Consider the following 14,671-nt stretch of genomic DNA (forward strand, 5'->3'; position numbering starts at 1 on the left):
TAGAGCTGTAAAACACATTTGACCCATAACAAACTTGAGAAATGTCTCTGTTCTGCACTTTGTAAAAAGATTTACATGTGAATCATTAAACACTTTTACGTTTGTAAATATACTGATTATTTACTTTGAACTAGCACATGTTGAACATCATCCATTACTCAGTTCATATTACTTAGAATTACTTAGAGTTAAAAAACAAACCACTAGGTACTGTAACTCTTATGCAGAGAACTGCTTGTTTGTTAAATTTGCTCCAGTTCTCTTGAGGTATATGAAGTGAGCAGAAATTTTAACTCCATATCTTGTAATTGTAGAATTCTTGCTTTTTAGCCAGATTCTAAAGTCTTAGATCTATTGTGCTCTGGAAATGCTGGAGCTAAACATAGTCTGTTTCACACCTAATAAAATACTGTATACTCCTAAGGGAGATATAAGCTGATAGGTAATATTTCACCCAGGCTTGAGTTTTATTCTTCTCAGCTTTCCACCCAAATGTGTCCTTCACTAGATTTAGTATTATATGATTTACTTGTAGACTTATTTGTAACTTAGATGTATTCATCTGTAGTATATATCTCTGCATTTTATCTTATAAATCAGTACCGGGATTAATAAGATCTTGCTCATGGTTTAAAAGACAACTTTAACCAGACCTCATATGTCGATTGTGAGTGCATATTGATGAATTAAGTTACATATAGGTACATTATATCTGTCAGAGACTCCAGTGGTGAGATTTGATGTAAAGTTTATATATCTGCCTCATCGACAAGGTCACAATGAAGGTGTTAAACTCTTACACCTTGACTAACCTATTATTAGACTTTTCTTTCTTGTGGAGAATCCATCAAGGGGTCACTGACATTGATCGAACCGTCGTACGATTTTCCCCATCCTGCCCCGATTATCGAAAGGTTCAATCAGCGGTAGTTAAAAAAAACCACCTGGACAACTTGCGGTAATTGACCGCAATTATTTTCGTTTGCGCATGCGCAGTGTTAATCGTACGACTTCTTCACCCTTTTGTGAATAACCCTGTTAGTGATGGTATATGGGAGCACAAATGTATACTAACTGAGGATTGGTGGTACTCAATAAAGAAAAAAAAGGAAAAAGATAGTAAGCTAGATAACTGAGAAGAGATCAGAAGAGAAGACATCTAGAAAGATAAGAGAGAAAAATACATTAAAGAATAACGAGAACCACCCCTCGTGGTTATATCATGCAACATACAAATTTTATTCCACACTGTCTTGGCTTTCATAAAATATATAATGTTTGGGTGTTTGAAGTAATTTTCAGGCCTAAAATGGGGATTATAACATGTGTGCAAAGGAAAAAAAAAAGGCCTTGGCAGTGAAAGGGTCCTTAAGGGGTTAACAAACTAAATGTGAGATTCTAGTCCATCATGGGAGCAAGTTTGGAGCAGTGGCTACTTTACAACACTCAGAGAGAACACGGTGAACAAAGTTAGCCACACTCCAGAAGGAAGGACAGTGTCAGCACCAATTAAGGCCCCGTTCCCACTGCGCGATATGCAAATCGCGCGTTCGTCGCGCGATTTGCATATTGCGCGACATCGCGAGATTTGCCGCGCGATATCGCGTTCAAGCTTGCATTGAGCAAGCTTGAATCGCGGCTAAATCCGCTCCAAAAAGGGTCCTGCTGTAGCGACACACGACCCGCGACAGCATGACCCTTTGCCCCATTGAAATGTATTGGAGCGCGATATCGCGCGGTAATTTGCCGCAATATGGTGGGAATTACGGCGCGATAAATCGCTCAATGTGAATGGGGCTTAAGAGATGATTTGAGGATCTAGAGCCAAGTGATACACAATCTACATCTGTTTCACTCCTGAGTTTAGTGTCACTTTAAAGTTTTTTCTTGTTTAGGCCCCCGGGCTGAACATGAAAAAAACACTTGATTCCCCCTCTAAGGCTAAACAGCATGGATGAGGCAATCTATCCTGACAGGCTATTGTATTCTGATAGCTGCTTTTAGAATATCCAAACAGTGACTGCAACTCATTGAATGTAATCACTTTTCTGCTGATATCGACTTTTGTCAAGCGAAGTGGTACCAACAGGACCCCACACTGATCAAATTTCCACCATGTCAGCAGGAGGAAATTCAAGAAGTTTATGGATAGCTTAAGTTTTGGAATTTTCTGATTTTAGCACAGTTTAAAAACGTTGGGCATCATTATTTGTCCACAGATTAATTTCCCTTGGAATTTCTCTTTACTGTTTTATCACATTTGATTTGCATGCATGTTTTCATTAACAGTAATGCGGCACACTTAGGTAGTCTTACATGGCTGGCTGGAGCTTCGTGTGTGGCCTGCTGATGCACACTACCGTTTTAATTTTTAGATTCCATCCCTAATTGTTAATAAGTTAATGATTAAGAAACCATTCTCTCGTCACACACCACTAATGTTCTAGATTTTTTTTAAAAAGCGCACAAACCATTTTCTGAGGGAATGATAGTAGAGGGCTCTGACACAGTAAAACTCTCAGGAAAAAAAGATATTACCGTACAAAATTAAAACACAAGCTCATGTAATTTCTATCTGGGGTTATTGTAAAGAAGATTACAGATTGTAAAGCTTAAAGGTTACTGCTTAATACAAGGTGTTCTTTGTACCTGATGTCTAATGATTATCCTCATAATAGCCATACTTTATTTCACATAGTAGGTGGTCGCCAGGAACAGGCCGTCTGTTCACTTGTAATCTGTATTGGCTCTTAGTGTCATCAACGCTTGAATAGTTCACAAAAACACCAGTTTGAAGCTTTCAGCAGCTGCTGCGTCCCTTGAAGCAGTTACTTACATGGCAGACACATAAGATGATTTTACAGGCAAAACTAAAATCTCATTTAGTGTTTGGACCTCTTTTTTCAAATAAATGGAGAATTTCCATCTACTGTACCTCCCCCATTTCTCTGGAACATAAGGCTTAAGGTGGCCGTACACCTTACAATTATCGTTCGATTTCTTTTCAAATCGTTTTCCGCGTTCCACTCGAATACCACATTATGCACAGACCAATGCGGATTTTGATTATCGTTCATTATCAATACTAAATGACCGAATTTTGTTGATCGACAGAACAGATTTTTGTTTGCGCATGTGCAGTGTTCATGTTGCAATTTTTTCTGTACGAAAACTCGACTAATCCATTGAATTTCATACGATTCTAAAAAAGTTTTCTAGCCTGACTGATCGAGTGAAATTCGCCCAGTTGTACAGTAATTCTGAACGTTCATTTCCAATCAACTGGCTGATTATCGTATGAAAACCTGATCTCGTTCGTTTTTCGATCGATAATCGCAAGGTGTATGGCCACCCTTAGGATTTCTTCTGAAAGTGAAGCTTGATACTGCGATGTGTCAAGTTAGATGTAATCAATGCGACCCTTACCTAATCTATAATGGTGAAAATGTCATTCATATAAAACATTAATTATGAAAAAGCGAAAATGTGTACAAAGTCTTCATCTTCTTCAATAGAAAGGTAAGAAGTTCTGGCAACATGTTATAATAGCATGAAAAATGGTGTTTCAGTGTAGTTTCCTAAACAGTATTTATGTGATCATGACTACTTTTCCCTCTCCTTTAACAAGTACTCCAGCTTTACTCTGTTGAAAAACAAAAGTTTCTCTTTCCTTCAACTTACTTTTTCTTCTTTGTATTCTATCTAGCCTAGTTTTTAGAATTATATCATGGAGGCGGGGTGAGATTTAAAACTTTTGGCTTAGCTATGTGTCCACAACTATTTAGACACCTGACTTAATTTTACAATTTACACCTAGAATCCAATTAACTACTATAGTGGATTGTTCTGCTTTACCTTGCTCCGGTTTTCATTAGTGAGCTTTTAAATGAAACTCACAGAGCAGGACCGAGAGAACACCAATGTTCTTCACAGAGATTGTAGTTCAATGTGCACACAACACCCAATAAATGGTGATAAGAAATAAAAGTACTTTTTGGAAACAGAGGAAGGGTAAAGAGGAAATGAAATGCAATACTTCTTTGCTCTTAACTTTCCATCTCAAGCTTATCACCTTGTCCCTCTGTTAGTATCGTGCAAGCTTTGCAATATACACCCATTTTTAACTAGCCTCCTTAAAGCTCATTTGCTTGGTACCCAACCTTTATCATAGTGTGCAGTGAGCATTGCTTTCTTATAGTCCTTAAATTATTTAACAAGATATTAAAAACAGTCTTAAGGTGCCCATACACCTTACGATTATCGGACGAAACTTTTCGTCCGATGATCGAACCGTCGTACGATTTTCATACGACGGCCCCATTCTGCCCCGATTATCGAAAGGTTAAATCAGCGGTAGTTAAAAAAACACCTGGACGACTTGCGGTATTTGACTGCAATTATTTTCGTTTGCGCATGCGCAGTGTTAATCGTACGACTTTTGACGGATGGAAACGCCACCAACCATGCGAACATCGTACGATCGACCAAAGTTTTCAAACGTGCTTGACCGTCACAAGCCGCACGATTGTACAGTACTATCAGTCGGGAACTCTATTCACACGTTACGATTGTCGTACGATAGTCGATCGCATACGATTATCATACGATAATCGTAAGGTGTATGGGCACCTTTAGAGGCAACAAAATACTTTGGTTTGTTAAACAGTTTAAAGCTGTCCACCCAGAGCTGTCACATTTCTCTAACTGTTACTATTCTCCATTATAAAATAGAATTCATGTTAGCTGACCAATTAACAATGTAATTAAACATATACAGTAGTAAAGATCTGGAGAATGAACTTTCCATTTTTTATGGATGGCCTAAAGTGTGTATATAGTCAAAACATTTTCTTTCTGCTATTCCCTAGTTTAGCATCAGTGCTTTCTTGATTCTCTTACATATATGTGTTCTAACTGTTTATTTAGCTGGTTGCTGGGAATTGTTGCTTTATCAGAACTCAGCTTGAAGTTCATTGACACTTACACATGCACAAAGTCTGGAGCATAAATATTTTATGGTCACTGAACTATTTGGCGTCACCTAATATCCATATATATTTTACAACAGGACATATGTTTGTAATGAGTAATAAAAGATAGTAGGTAAGTATTTGATGACCAAACCATCCAATTATGTGTAACATTTATTGCTAATACCAATTGGGGGAGAATTGATTTCAAGGAGGAGTTCAGTAACCCTCTGATGCTTTCTGCCAAATATATTATTGACATTTACAGCTGAAGATAACCCCCCCGCCCCCTCAAATGGTCACTTCTTGACTAAATTGAAGTGGTGTGACTATTGCTAACCATTTGAACAATCTGAAACATTCTAGGGTCAGTTCTTAAACATTCTCTGTCAAAGATCATTTTCACATAAGCAGTTTTCACACTGTATTGGTGATTCCTCAACCACCTGAAACATTCCTGTATGGAATTGTGTTTGGTTCTTCACATGGACCTTTAAGGCCAACTTCTTCCACGCTATTTTAAAAATTATTAGTGAAGCACAGTGTACCGCAAAGCTGCATGCATGTGTAAGAGTTAACATTTCTACAGCAAGCAATATAGAGCACAACGTCTTCTAAACAGTGATGACTATATAAAGGTTCTCAAAGACTGCTGACCATTGTCCTTTTATTGAACTCATAGCTCAGACAAGAAGAATGAAAACCGGACAAGCAAAAGGTGCTAGTTAAAATATTTATTAAGAACAGTGTCCACAGGAGCAAGCAGAGTCTCAAGCCAGAGTCAGGAGCCGGAGTAGGAAGTCGTCCAAGCCAGATCAGGAACACAGAGATCAGCATTCTCAGGAACAAGCCAGGAAATCAGCATTTTCAGGAACAAGCCAGGAAATCAGCATTTTCAAGAACAAGCCAGGAGCAGGAGCCAGGGGAGAGCATCAGCCAGGATCGGGTCATACACAGATTCAGGATACTAGAGCAGCAGGAAAGCACTAGCAGAAAGACCACACAAGGGCAAGGTCAGACTGGACTGACTCACTCAGATGATGCTCTCCTATCTGGCCATAAGAGGGAGCCTGGGAGCAGTGAGCAACGTTCTAGAGTCTGCTCGAGCAAGGAAGGAAACAGGTGAGTAAAATGGCAGCCAAGCCAGAATGCTGCAAACCAGTAAAGTTAGAGTGGAACCCTGACAGCTGTTCATCATTTCATCAATTCATGGATTTTAGGGATGAGGTTCGGATTTGCTGAATGGTAAGTTTGCAGCGAGTCCAGGGGTTTTGAGTCTCGAGCGAATTTATGGTGAAATTTGCTGGACTGAGTTTAAAGGACCTATAATGCCTTGACTAACTTTTCAACTGTGGTCTGTAGGATTAGCATGGCCAATAATAGGGGTTTTGTTATGTGCTAGCCCCCTCAGTATGAAAGGGTTGGTTACCAGCAGCCATTTGTCAGTGTGTATGTCTGTGAGTAGTTTAGTAAGAAACGGACAGTCTGTGTCTGGAGAATATGTTGTCATATGGTGCTATACTGTGCTACATTGTGCACATTGTGCACATTTACTCTAGAGTGCAGTGTGGTGGGCTACATATCCTTGTGTACCCCCTTCCCTGTCACAGAGACCCAACAGTCCCTTTTAGGGCTACCTTTTTTTGTGTGTGTCCGAAACAACTGTAGTTACTGTTTAGTAGTGTCTTTTTATTCTCTTTTATTTCATGTTTATCCATATTTTTTTTCTGCTAGAAGGTTAGGTTTTAGTGTTTTCAGGGTTTATACTTTTTGGTGGGTGTATTTTTTTTTTTGCTAGGATCTTTTTTTTTTTATTTTGGGATCCGCAGCGGTCACTAGTTGTGGACACTGGCAAAGCTGTCCTTGTTTGCAGCACATCATTGCGTATATGTGTAGTAAAGTTGTGAACATCAAAGCAGCACATATTTATACTTGCTATTGCCATAGCTGACATTAAGTTTAGGCAAAACCTTTATTTAAAAAAAGTCAGGCAGGCCTGGAGGTTATTTGTCAGGCTAGAAGGGTTTGGGGCCACTTTAGGCAGTCATGCCTGGTCGTGGCTCCCCTGGCAGAAATTAAACACCAAAATTACCTGCCTCCTAAAATCCTCCCGTGATGCACCCTAAGGTATTGGAACTCAACATTGGCCATGCTACAGAGGCTGTACCAGCACATGGACAGGGACTCTAAAATATTTGTGGCTCTTGTCTCTCAGATAATACTCCAATGTTCTTTTAAAGATAATACCTGCCTTGTCTCTACTTATTATATTGTTGACTAACCGAGCTGCTTATGTACTGTCCAGCCACTGTACACTATTTGTGGCTATAATCTCTCCGATAATACATTCTAATGTTTATTTCAACATAAAACTTGCCTCTTTGCTGCAAATTCAAGTGCTTAAGTACTGCCCTGACACTGGGCAATTTCTACCAAACATATACAGTACCTGAAGCTTATATTTTGAATATTTTGTAAATGGGGGTGAGAGGGTGGTTCAGGGTGGTGTAGTTTTGAGGTTTTTTTCTATGTATCTTGTTTTGTCATTCTATTAAACCTAATAAAAATAATGCAGTGTGACAATGCAGAAAAAAAATTAATCTCACAAACTATACTAGAAAACTGTTGTGCCAGTAGTCAAGTTGTACAAAGTTGAGGACTTTAGCTTTATGTCCATCGATCAATTTAGGGCTCTTACCGTTTGATTAAAAAAATCAGGTGTCGTTCCCCAAACTACCTAAATAAGTACCTTTTCAAGTTGAAATAAATCAGATTGGGGTGCTGCTGCTGCTGCTGCTGCTGCTGCTGCTGCTGCATTTATGTCTAACAGAATGTATAAATGAAAAAAGTGAAGTGTTATAACCCCTTAGCTTTTTTTTAAATCTTTCTCCCACTGGGGAGAGTTCCCTTCACTTTCTGTCTGTTAGATACAACAGCAAGTGAGGTAAAATCCCTTCAAATTAAGAACATTCCTGGTGGTCAACAGGGTAAACAAAACATGTGTCCCCATTAGCAGATCTCACATCTATTCCTGTTCTGGTGACAACCCAAAATTTGGGATTTCCCTTAACTTTCAATTTCATGATAACGGTCAATAGGACAAATAGACCGGTGTAAATCTTCCTAACGGGAACACAGACAGCAATAAAAACCTGGCAGGTGTTCTAATCCCTCTCTATTCTATCCAAAACCAAAAAAAGTTTATCTTCAGTTACAAAACTGTAATTTATTGCAGCATACCAGTACTTAAAAGAGAAATGTGGGGTAACCTGTTTTTCCCATAGTTTTCTTTAGGGCCACGGGAGGACATATACTAACATCCTCCCATGACCCAAAACTCAGTATATAGCAGGCTATTGCCCGCTATATGCTGAGAGCAACACAGCCAGGACGGATCCTGACAATACTGAGAAGATCCACCCCGCTGGCTAACTGACAGCGGGCTCTGCCTATCTAGAGGCAGAGCCAGCTATGACAGCCCCCTCCCCCGTCCATCCCTCCAGTCACCACTGGAGGTTACGACAGAAAAATACTGCATGTCACATTTTGTACGGTCAGGAAATGGTCAGGAAACGCGAACGCATCAAAAACGCACTGCACTGCAGCTAACATACTAACAACCCCACTCCAGCAACAAAAACGCGGCCAAAACGCACTGCATCAGTAGCACCGCATCTGCAGATCCGGACCTGATCAGGACCTGAAACTCATGTGAACAGGCCCTTAAGGTTAAACAGTCTTGTGTCTTTTACTCATCTGTATACATTTCATATCTTAAATTTCAGTTTTGGCTAGTGTCCAGCAGTAGCTTATTTGCTGACAAAGACTTACATGGATAAATGCTAATGGTGTATGCGCTTCCCAACATTCTTTGCTTTTTTCAGTATTCCACCTAAAGCCAAATTTTTACAATTTTCTTTATATATGCAAATATTGTTTTATAGAAAAAAAAAACTGTCAACTTAGTTGTGGGGATAACAATGCCTTAGGAGACCATTGACAATTACTTGATCTGTTTATAGTATTACTTTCTGCTCTTTCACAGAGACCTATTACTGGAAATAGCATGTTCACCACCATTTAAAAGCATAACTAAAATATTGTTTGGGGACTGCAGACAACTAAGGAAATAGTTTTAAAGGACACGTAAAACAAACCAAATACTTGGACTTTAATCCAGATGTTAAATTACAATATAAGAAAATATTTTGGCCCAAGAAACCTTTTTTGTTCATGAACTTAGATAGTATAATATGTACGTTGAAAACCTGCCAGATTTAAGAACTGCTCAAATTATCAAAAATAAGATTAGGTATCTTGATAACTTTTGCATTACAATAATCTTGGAAAAAGCTCTAGCAGAATATATAGAAAAAAGACTGTTTGGCATTAGTGTTCAGTGTCTTCAGCCATACCCAACTGCTAAATAAATTAAATGTATGGTTTGTAAAGTCATACTGCTGAGCAGCTATTCTGCAGCACACTGTGCACTCATGTGTGTCTGTGTATTGTATTATTTGTAAACTAAGGCTGTCCTGCTAAATTAGTTATGTCACCATTAAGTATGTGCTGCAGACTAGAAGAGGAAATTTATCAAGAACCTTTATATATCTGGCACATAAAAAGAGCCCTGGGATTACATTTGAAGTCTTTATGGAGTCTGGCAGCTCAGATATTTTATTTCATTTTCTTTGTCCTCATCATGCAATTGCCTTCCAGTTTCCAGCTCACTAGGGAGTTCCAAAATAACTTGTAAATTATAAGAATCCAGGGACCCTCTGGAAAAATAAACAATATGCTAAATTAAGATTTATTTCTTTTTTTACTTATTAGGCCCTATGTCCATTGCATTACATTGCATACATTATCTATAGTATTATAACCTCTGGGAATGTCTTCACACAGAGATCCTTCCCCACTGATAAAATTATCCCGCAAGTAAAACAAATTCCGACTCCATCAAATCTTTCAAACTTTCAAACAAAGACTTTCCATAAAATAGCATAATAAGTTATTTCAGCTAGGTATTTGACTTGAAGTATGAAGGTAGCTATATATTGGATGTGCATAACTACTTAAAATGGGTCTGAGACTATCGCTACAGATAATAAAACTTGCAGGTGAAAGAGCGCTAGCATAGAAGAACCCTGCGAGTAAATTATCAAGCAATGCATGTCATTGTGCACTTTTTTTAATTAAGATTGATGCATCTACACCTGCCCCATCTCAGGACAACATTATTATTCTAGTCTGATTCTACCAAGGTAAGCATCATACCTTAATGGGTCTGTATTTCTATCAAACTCTATCCAATTCTAGCCAAAAACAAAAACTTTTTTTTTACAAATAACTGATTAACTGATTTTTACAGCTTGTGAATGATTGTTGTTCACCTCTGTGATTTATTTAAATGTAATAAACTTCCATATAATTTGTTAATTAGAACTTTAATTTAAACAATATAATTTGTAGCAATTTATAGCACAAATATAGATGGGGAGCTTTTTCATTTTTAGCTTAAACGAAACCTATCATAAGAGAAATATAAAGGCAATCTATTGTTGACCTCCTAAAAATGCTTGTTACCTGATGTCAGAATTAGTGACAAGGAAATCAGCTTTAAGGATAGGGTAACGGAAAAAGAGACCCCACCCTTCATTTCTATAGAAAAGACATCCAGTGTTGAATGAAAAGTAGATAGCCTTTCCATAGTAATGAACAGAGACTTCAGAGTGCATGTTTAAAGTATCAAGGTCTGGTTGGGAGACTTTTGAAGAGAAGGCTGTGCACTCATCAAGGTGGTGATCTTGAGGGAAGAGGGGTAGGTAATTATGAGACTAAGGCCAGATTTACACTGTTGCATGTTATGCATGTTGATTGGTCATTCTGAATGGCACCCTAATGCATCTTCCCAGCACATCTGCATTGCATCACAGCACAGTGTAGGGTAAGGCAATACCTAGTTTTTTTTGTGCATTTTGGCACATTAGGTAGCTGATGAGCAGATGAAAGATAAATGGATGTAAATTGACCCATAAGCTGGCTATAGACTGCTCTATTTTTTTCGTTCAACCCGTGAGCTGAACAAAAAAAATTGAGCAGATTCCTCCATCAACGCTATGAGGTGTTGATCGAGGAATTCCCGCTTTTTCTTCTGTATTCCAGTGGCCGCTGTCAGAATATCCGCACAGAGCCGGCAGCTCATTGGCTGCTAGCTCTGTTCATACAAAGATTTTACGAGTGGCTCATTTGATCAGCTGATCGAGGGATGCCAGCTACAAGGGTGCCAACAGAGAAACCCAGTGTGCAAATTTTGACCAGTTTCTCAAGAACCGGCTGAAATTCCGACAGCGTACGGCCACCTTTACTGCTGGATGAAAGGGTCGAAGGTGGACCTACAAAAGATAACTGTACTAAAAGCACAGTAATTCAGTAAGTTACAATTAGAATCTGTAGCACATACAGTATGACCAATATTACATTGCTGGTATTGTGTGCTTTAAAACATTCACTGTTTTCCTAAGCCAAATCATTGCTGTTCCAATCTAGGCTGTGTCTGTGCCAGATCCTCCAGACCAGCTGCCTCAATGCCAGCTGCTCCAGCCCAGCCTGCCTCTGTGTCAACATCTGTTCTGGCTGCTGCCAATCCACACTTGAGGCTTTAAGCACCCCAGCCTTCACCCCTTAACCTTTGGGAATACTGGGGACAATTTACTAATGGCAAATAGGCTGTTTACTTTTCAAGGGACTTTTCCCTCAGCTTAGTGAATGAAGGGAAGCTCGGCTGACTTCCATCATCCAACTATATACAATCGAAAATGCTGTTTTCTTTTTTTTATTTTCATTGGATGTGGGTATTTCTTGCAAATAATATTTTTACCACATCTATTAAGCTAAGGGAAAATTCCCTCACACTGTTTCCACCAGTCGGTGTCTCCCAGCGGCCAGCCAAGTATGATTAACTACCTCCTGGGGCTGGCTGCTGGGATGCTTTTTAGTCCCACCCTACTGTATATTTCTTGCTTCAGCATTGTGCCTGTGTGCCCCTTCTCATTTCTGTCTGACCTGTATCTCTTGCACCTTCTCTGATCTACTATTCCCTCTGCCACCTGGCCCACTTGCCTGCTCTCACTTTCCCTACTTCCTTCTATCTGCTCCCCTGAAATTGTTTGTACATAGTTAATTAGCTTGTAGTTAATAACGTGCCCTTGTATTACACTGTTTGGTTATTGGTTTACTATATGTATGTGCTATATTTTGTATGTTGTATGTTCATTAATAAATTGTGCTGTCCTCACTTAAATAGTTGTATTTTCATGTGTCTGGTTTATATATCTGATCCCAAATCACAGGTAGCCTCTTACTGATTCCCTTTTATTACCTTTTCTAAACAAGCAATATAATTGGGACTCCTATTTGGGAACAACTAAAAAAGCTTTTTTAAAAGCTGAAATTCTTGGCAGCAGTTGCTTAAAATATGCAGCAGCAAGTTGCCTCATTACCTGTGAGATGTTTTCTTTTTTTTCTGTAAAGCAAATATACACTTTTGCGATATTACATGCCAAGAAGTCATCTTTTGTTAAAGAAATGTTATTCCAAAATTGTTACATGGTAAATTAAGAGCACTTTGCATGTTTCTCTGTATATGTCTGTAGTGCAGCCATCTTTAAGCCTACATTCACACTTGTACATGTGCAGTTTTTCAGGGTGTTTTTGATGCATTGCAATGTGTTTTTCATATATTTTTATGCTTTAGGTCGCTTTTTGTTTTTGTCAATGACAAGCAATATCTGCTGTGACATCGTTAGGCACCATCTTCCTTTTAGAACTGTGTAGCTGTGCTGTAATCTTGTGTCATATCCACTATGGCATGTTTTTTGGCAGCAGCCACAGCAGCTGTGATAAATATAAATATACAAACATGTCAAGACTGCAGCAAAAAGCCCGGTAAGTTTAAGATAGGGATACCGTTTTTTCATTATCAAGTACGAGTTCCAATATTTTTTTTTCGCTACTCGCCAATACCGAATACTGGTACCGGAAGCCAGCGGCGTGTAATGACTAGCTGCCCGGCTTCCTGATTAGCCGGGAAGCCAGCTCCATGCTCACTTGTCACCAGCTTTCTGACCAATCAGCTTTCTGACCTCCCTTGCCGACTTTCTTGCCAATGAGGAAGCCGGGGGGGCGGTAATGACTCACCATGTGGCTTCTTGATTGGCCAGCTTCCCGACCAATCAGGAAGCTGGCGGCTTCCTGATTGCCCGGGAAACCGGCTTCATGCTCCCTCGTCACCAGGTGACAAGGAAGCATGGAGCCGACCAAGTGATGAGGGAGCATGGAGCCGACTTTCCGGCCAATCAGAAAGCCAGGGGGGAAGTCACCCGCCCCCCAGCTTCCTGATTGGCTGGGAAGTCAGCTCCATGGTCCCTGGTGATGAAGGAGCATGGTGCCAGCTTCCCGGCCAATCAGGAAGCCGGGCGCCATGTAATGACTCGCCCCCTGGCTTCCTGATACCAGATGTTTCAGTATCAGGATAAGTATCAGGAGAATTTGGCCAAGAATGAGTACATGGTATCAGCACCGATACTGATACAAGTGTCGGTATGGGTGGATCCCTAGTTTTAGAACAATAAAGTTTACAGTTTTGATTTGGTATACAGATGTGTCATTTTACAGGGATACTTTAGTATAAAAAATACAATAATATATACTGATAAAATGAGCTGAAGTTTTGTGGTGTTGTTGTGGAGGGGTAAACATCACAATCATCAAACAAGTCACAGCTACATTGCTGGTGGCTCATATTGCATAGCAATGGCCTCGCTCTGAGCAGGCAGATGAAAGTTTCAATATCCATTTTGCTGAAGCCTTCTCTCTCCATCTACTCTCAGCCTGCTTAGAGAAGAGGTTGTTAGCGAAGGAGACCTGTTATTAAGTCATAAAAGGCATGAAAAAGGAATGTAAACACGCTTTTGATATGACTCCATTGAAGTCGCTCTTGAGCGACTGTGGCAGAGAACTAGGTCTCTGCAAGACTTTACCCTGTACAAAGCTGCCCTGATAAAATATAACTCCTCCCTCCGTGCTGCCAAACAAACTTATTTTGTCACTCTCATTAACACACTCTCATCCAGACCTCGTCAACTCTTTTCTACCTTCAAGTCTCTACTATGTCCTCCACCACCACCACCCACTAACTCACTCACTGCCCAGGACATTGCCATTCATTTCAAAAACAAAATAGATACCATTCGAGATCAGATTACCACTGTCCAATCAACTGCTCCTTTTATTATAGTACCTGATCCTCCATCACACTTGTTACTTTCCTCTTTTGACCCTGTCACCACAGAGGAGGTTACTAAGCTTCTCTCTGACACCCACCTCACCACTTGCCCCCTGGACCCTGTTCCCTCAAAACTACTTCGTTCAACCTCTTGCTCTATTCTAGACTCTCTTACTCACATTTTCAATCTTTCCCTCTCTACTGGAATCTTTCCTACCCCACTCAAACATGCACTAGTCACCCCAATACCCAAAAAACCTTCCCTGGACCCTACCAACCTCAATAATTTCAGACCTATCTCCTTACTCTCATTCACCTCTAAACTCCTAGAACGCCTCATCTACAACCGCCTGAGTTGCCACCTTGCTAATAACAACCTTTTGGACCCCTTTCAGTCCGGCTTTCGCCCAAAACA

General features: G+C 39.8%; 1 protein-coding gene across 1 annotated transcript in view; it reads right to left on the reverse strand.

The window, feature by feature from the left end:
* ME1 (malic enzyme 1) overlaps positions 1–14,671 on the reverse strand; it is a 196,685-nt gene that overhangs the window by 131,556 nt on the left and 50,458 nt on the right. The window lies entirely within an intron of this gene.

The sequence above is a fragment of the Nanorana parkeri genome, unplaced genomic scaffold (assembly GCF_000935625.1).
Source record: "Nanorana parkeri isolate BGI_ZX_2015 unplaced genomic scaffold, ASM93562v1 scaffold483, whole genome shotgun sequence".
Taxonomy (NCBI): Eukaryota; Metazoa; Chordata; class Amphibia; order Anura; family Dicroglossidae; genus Nanorana; species Nanorana parkeri.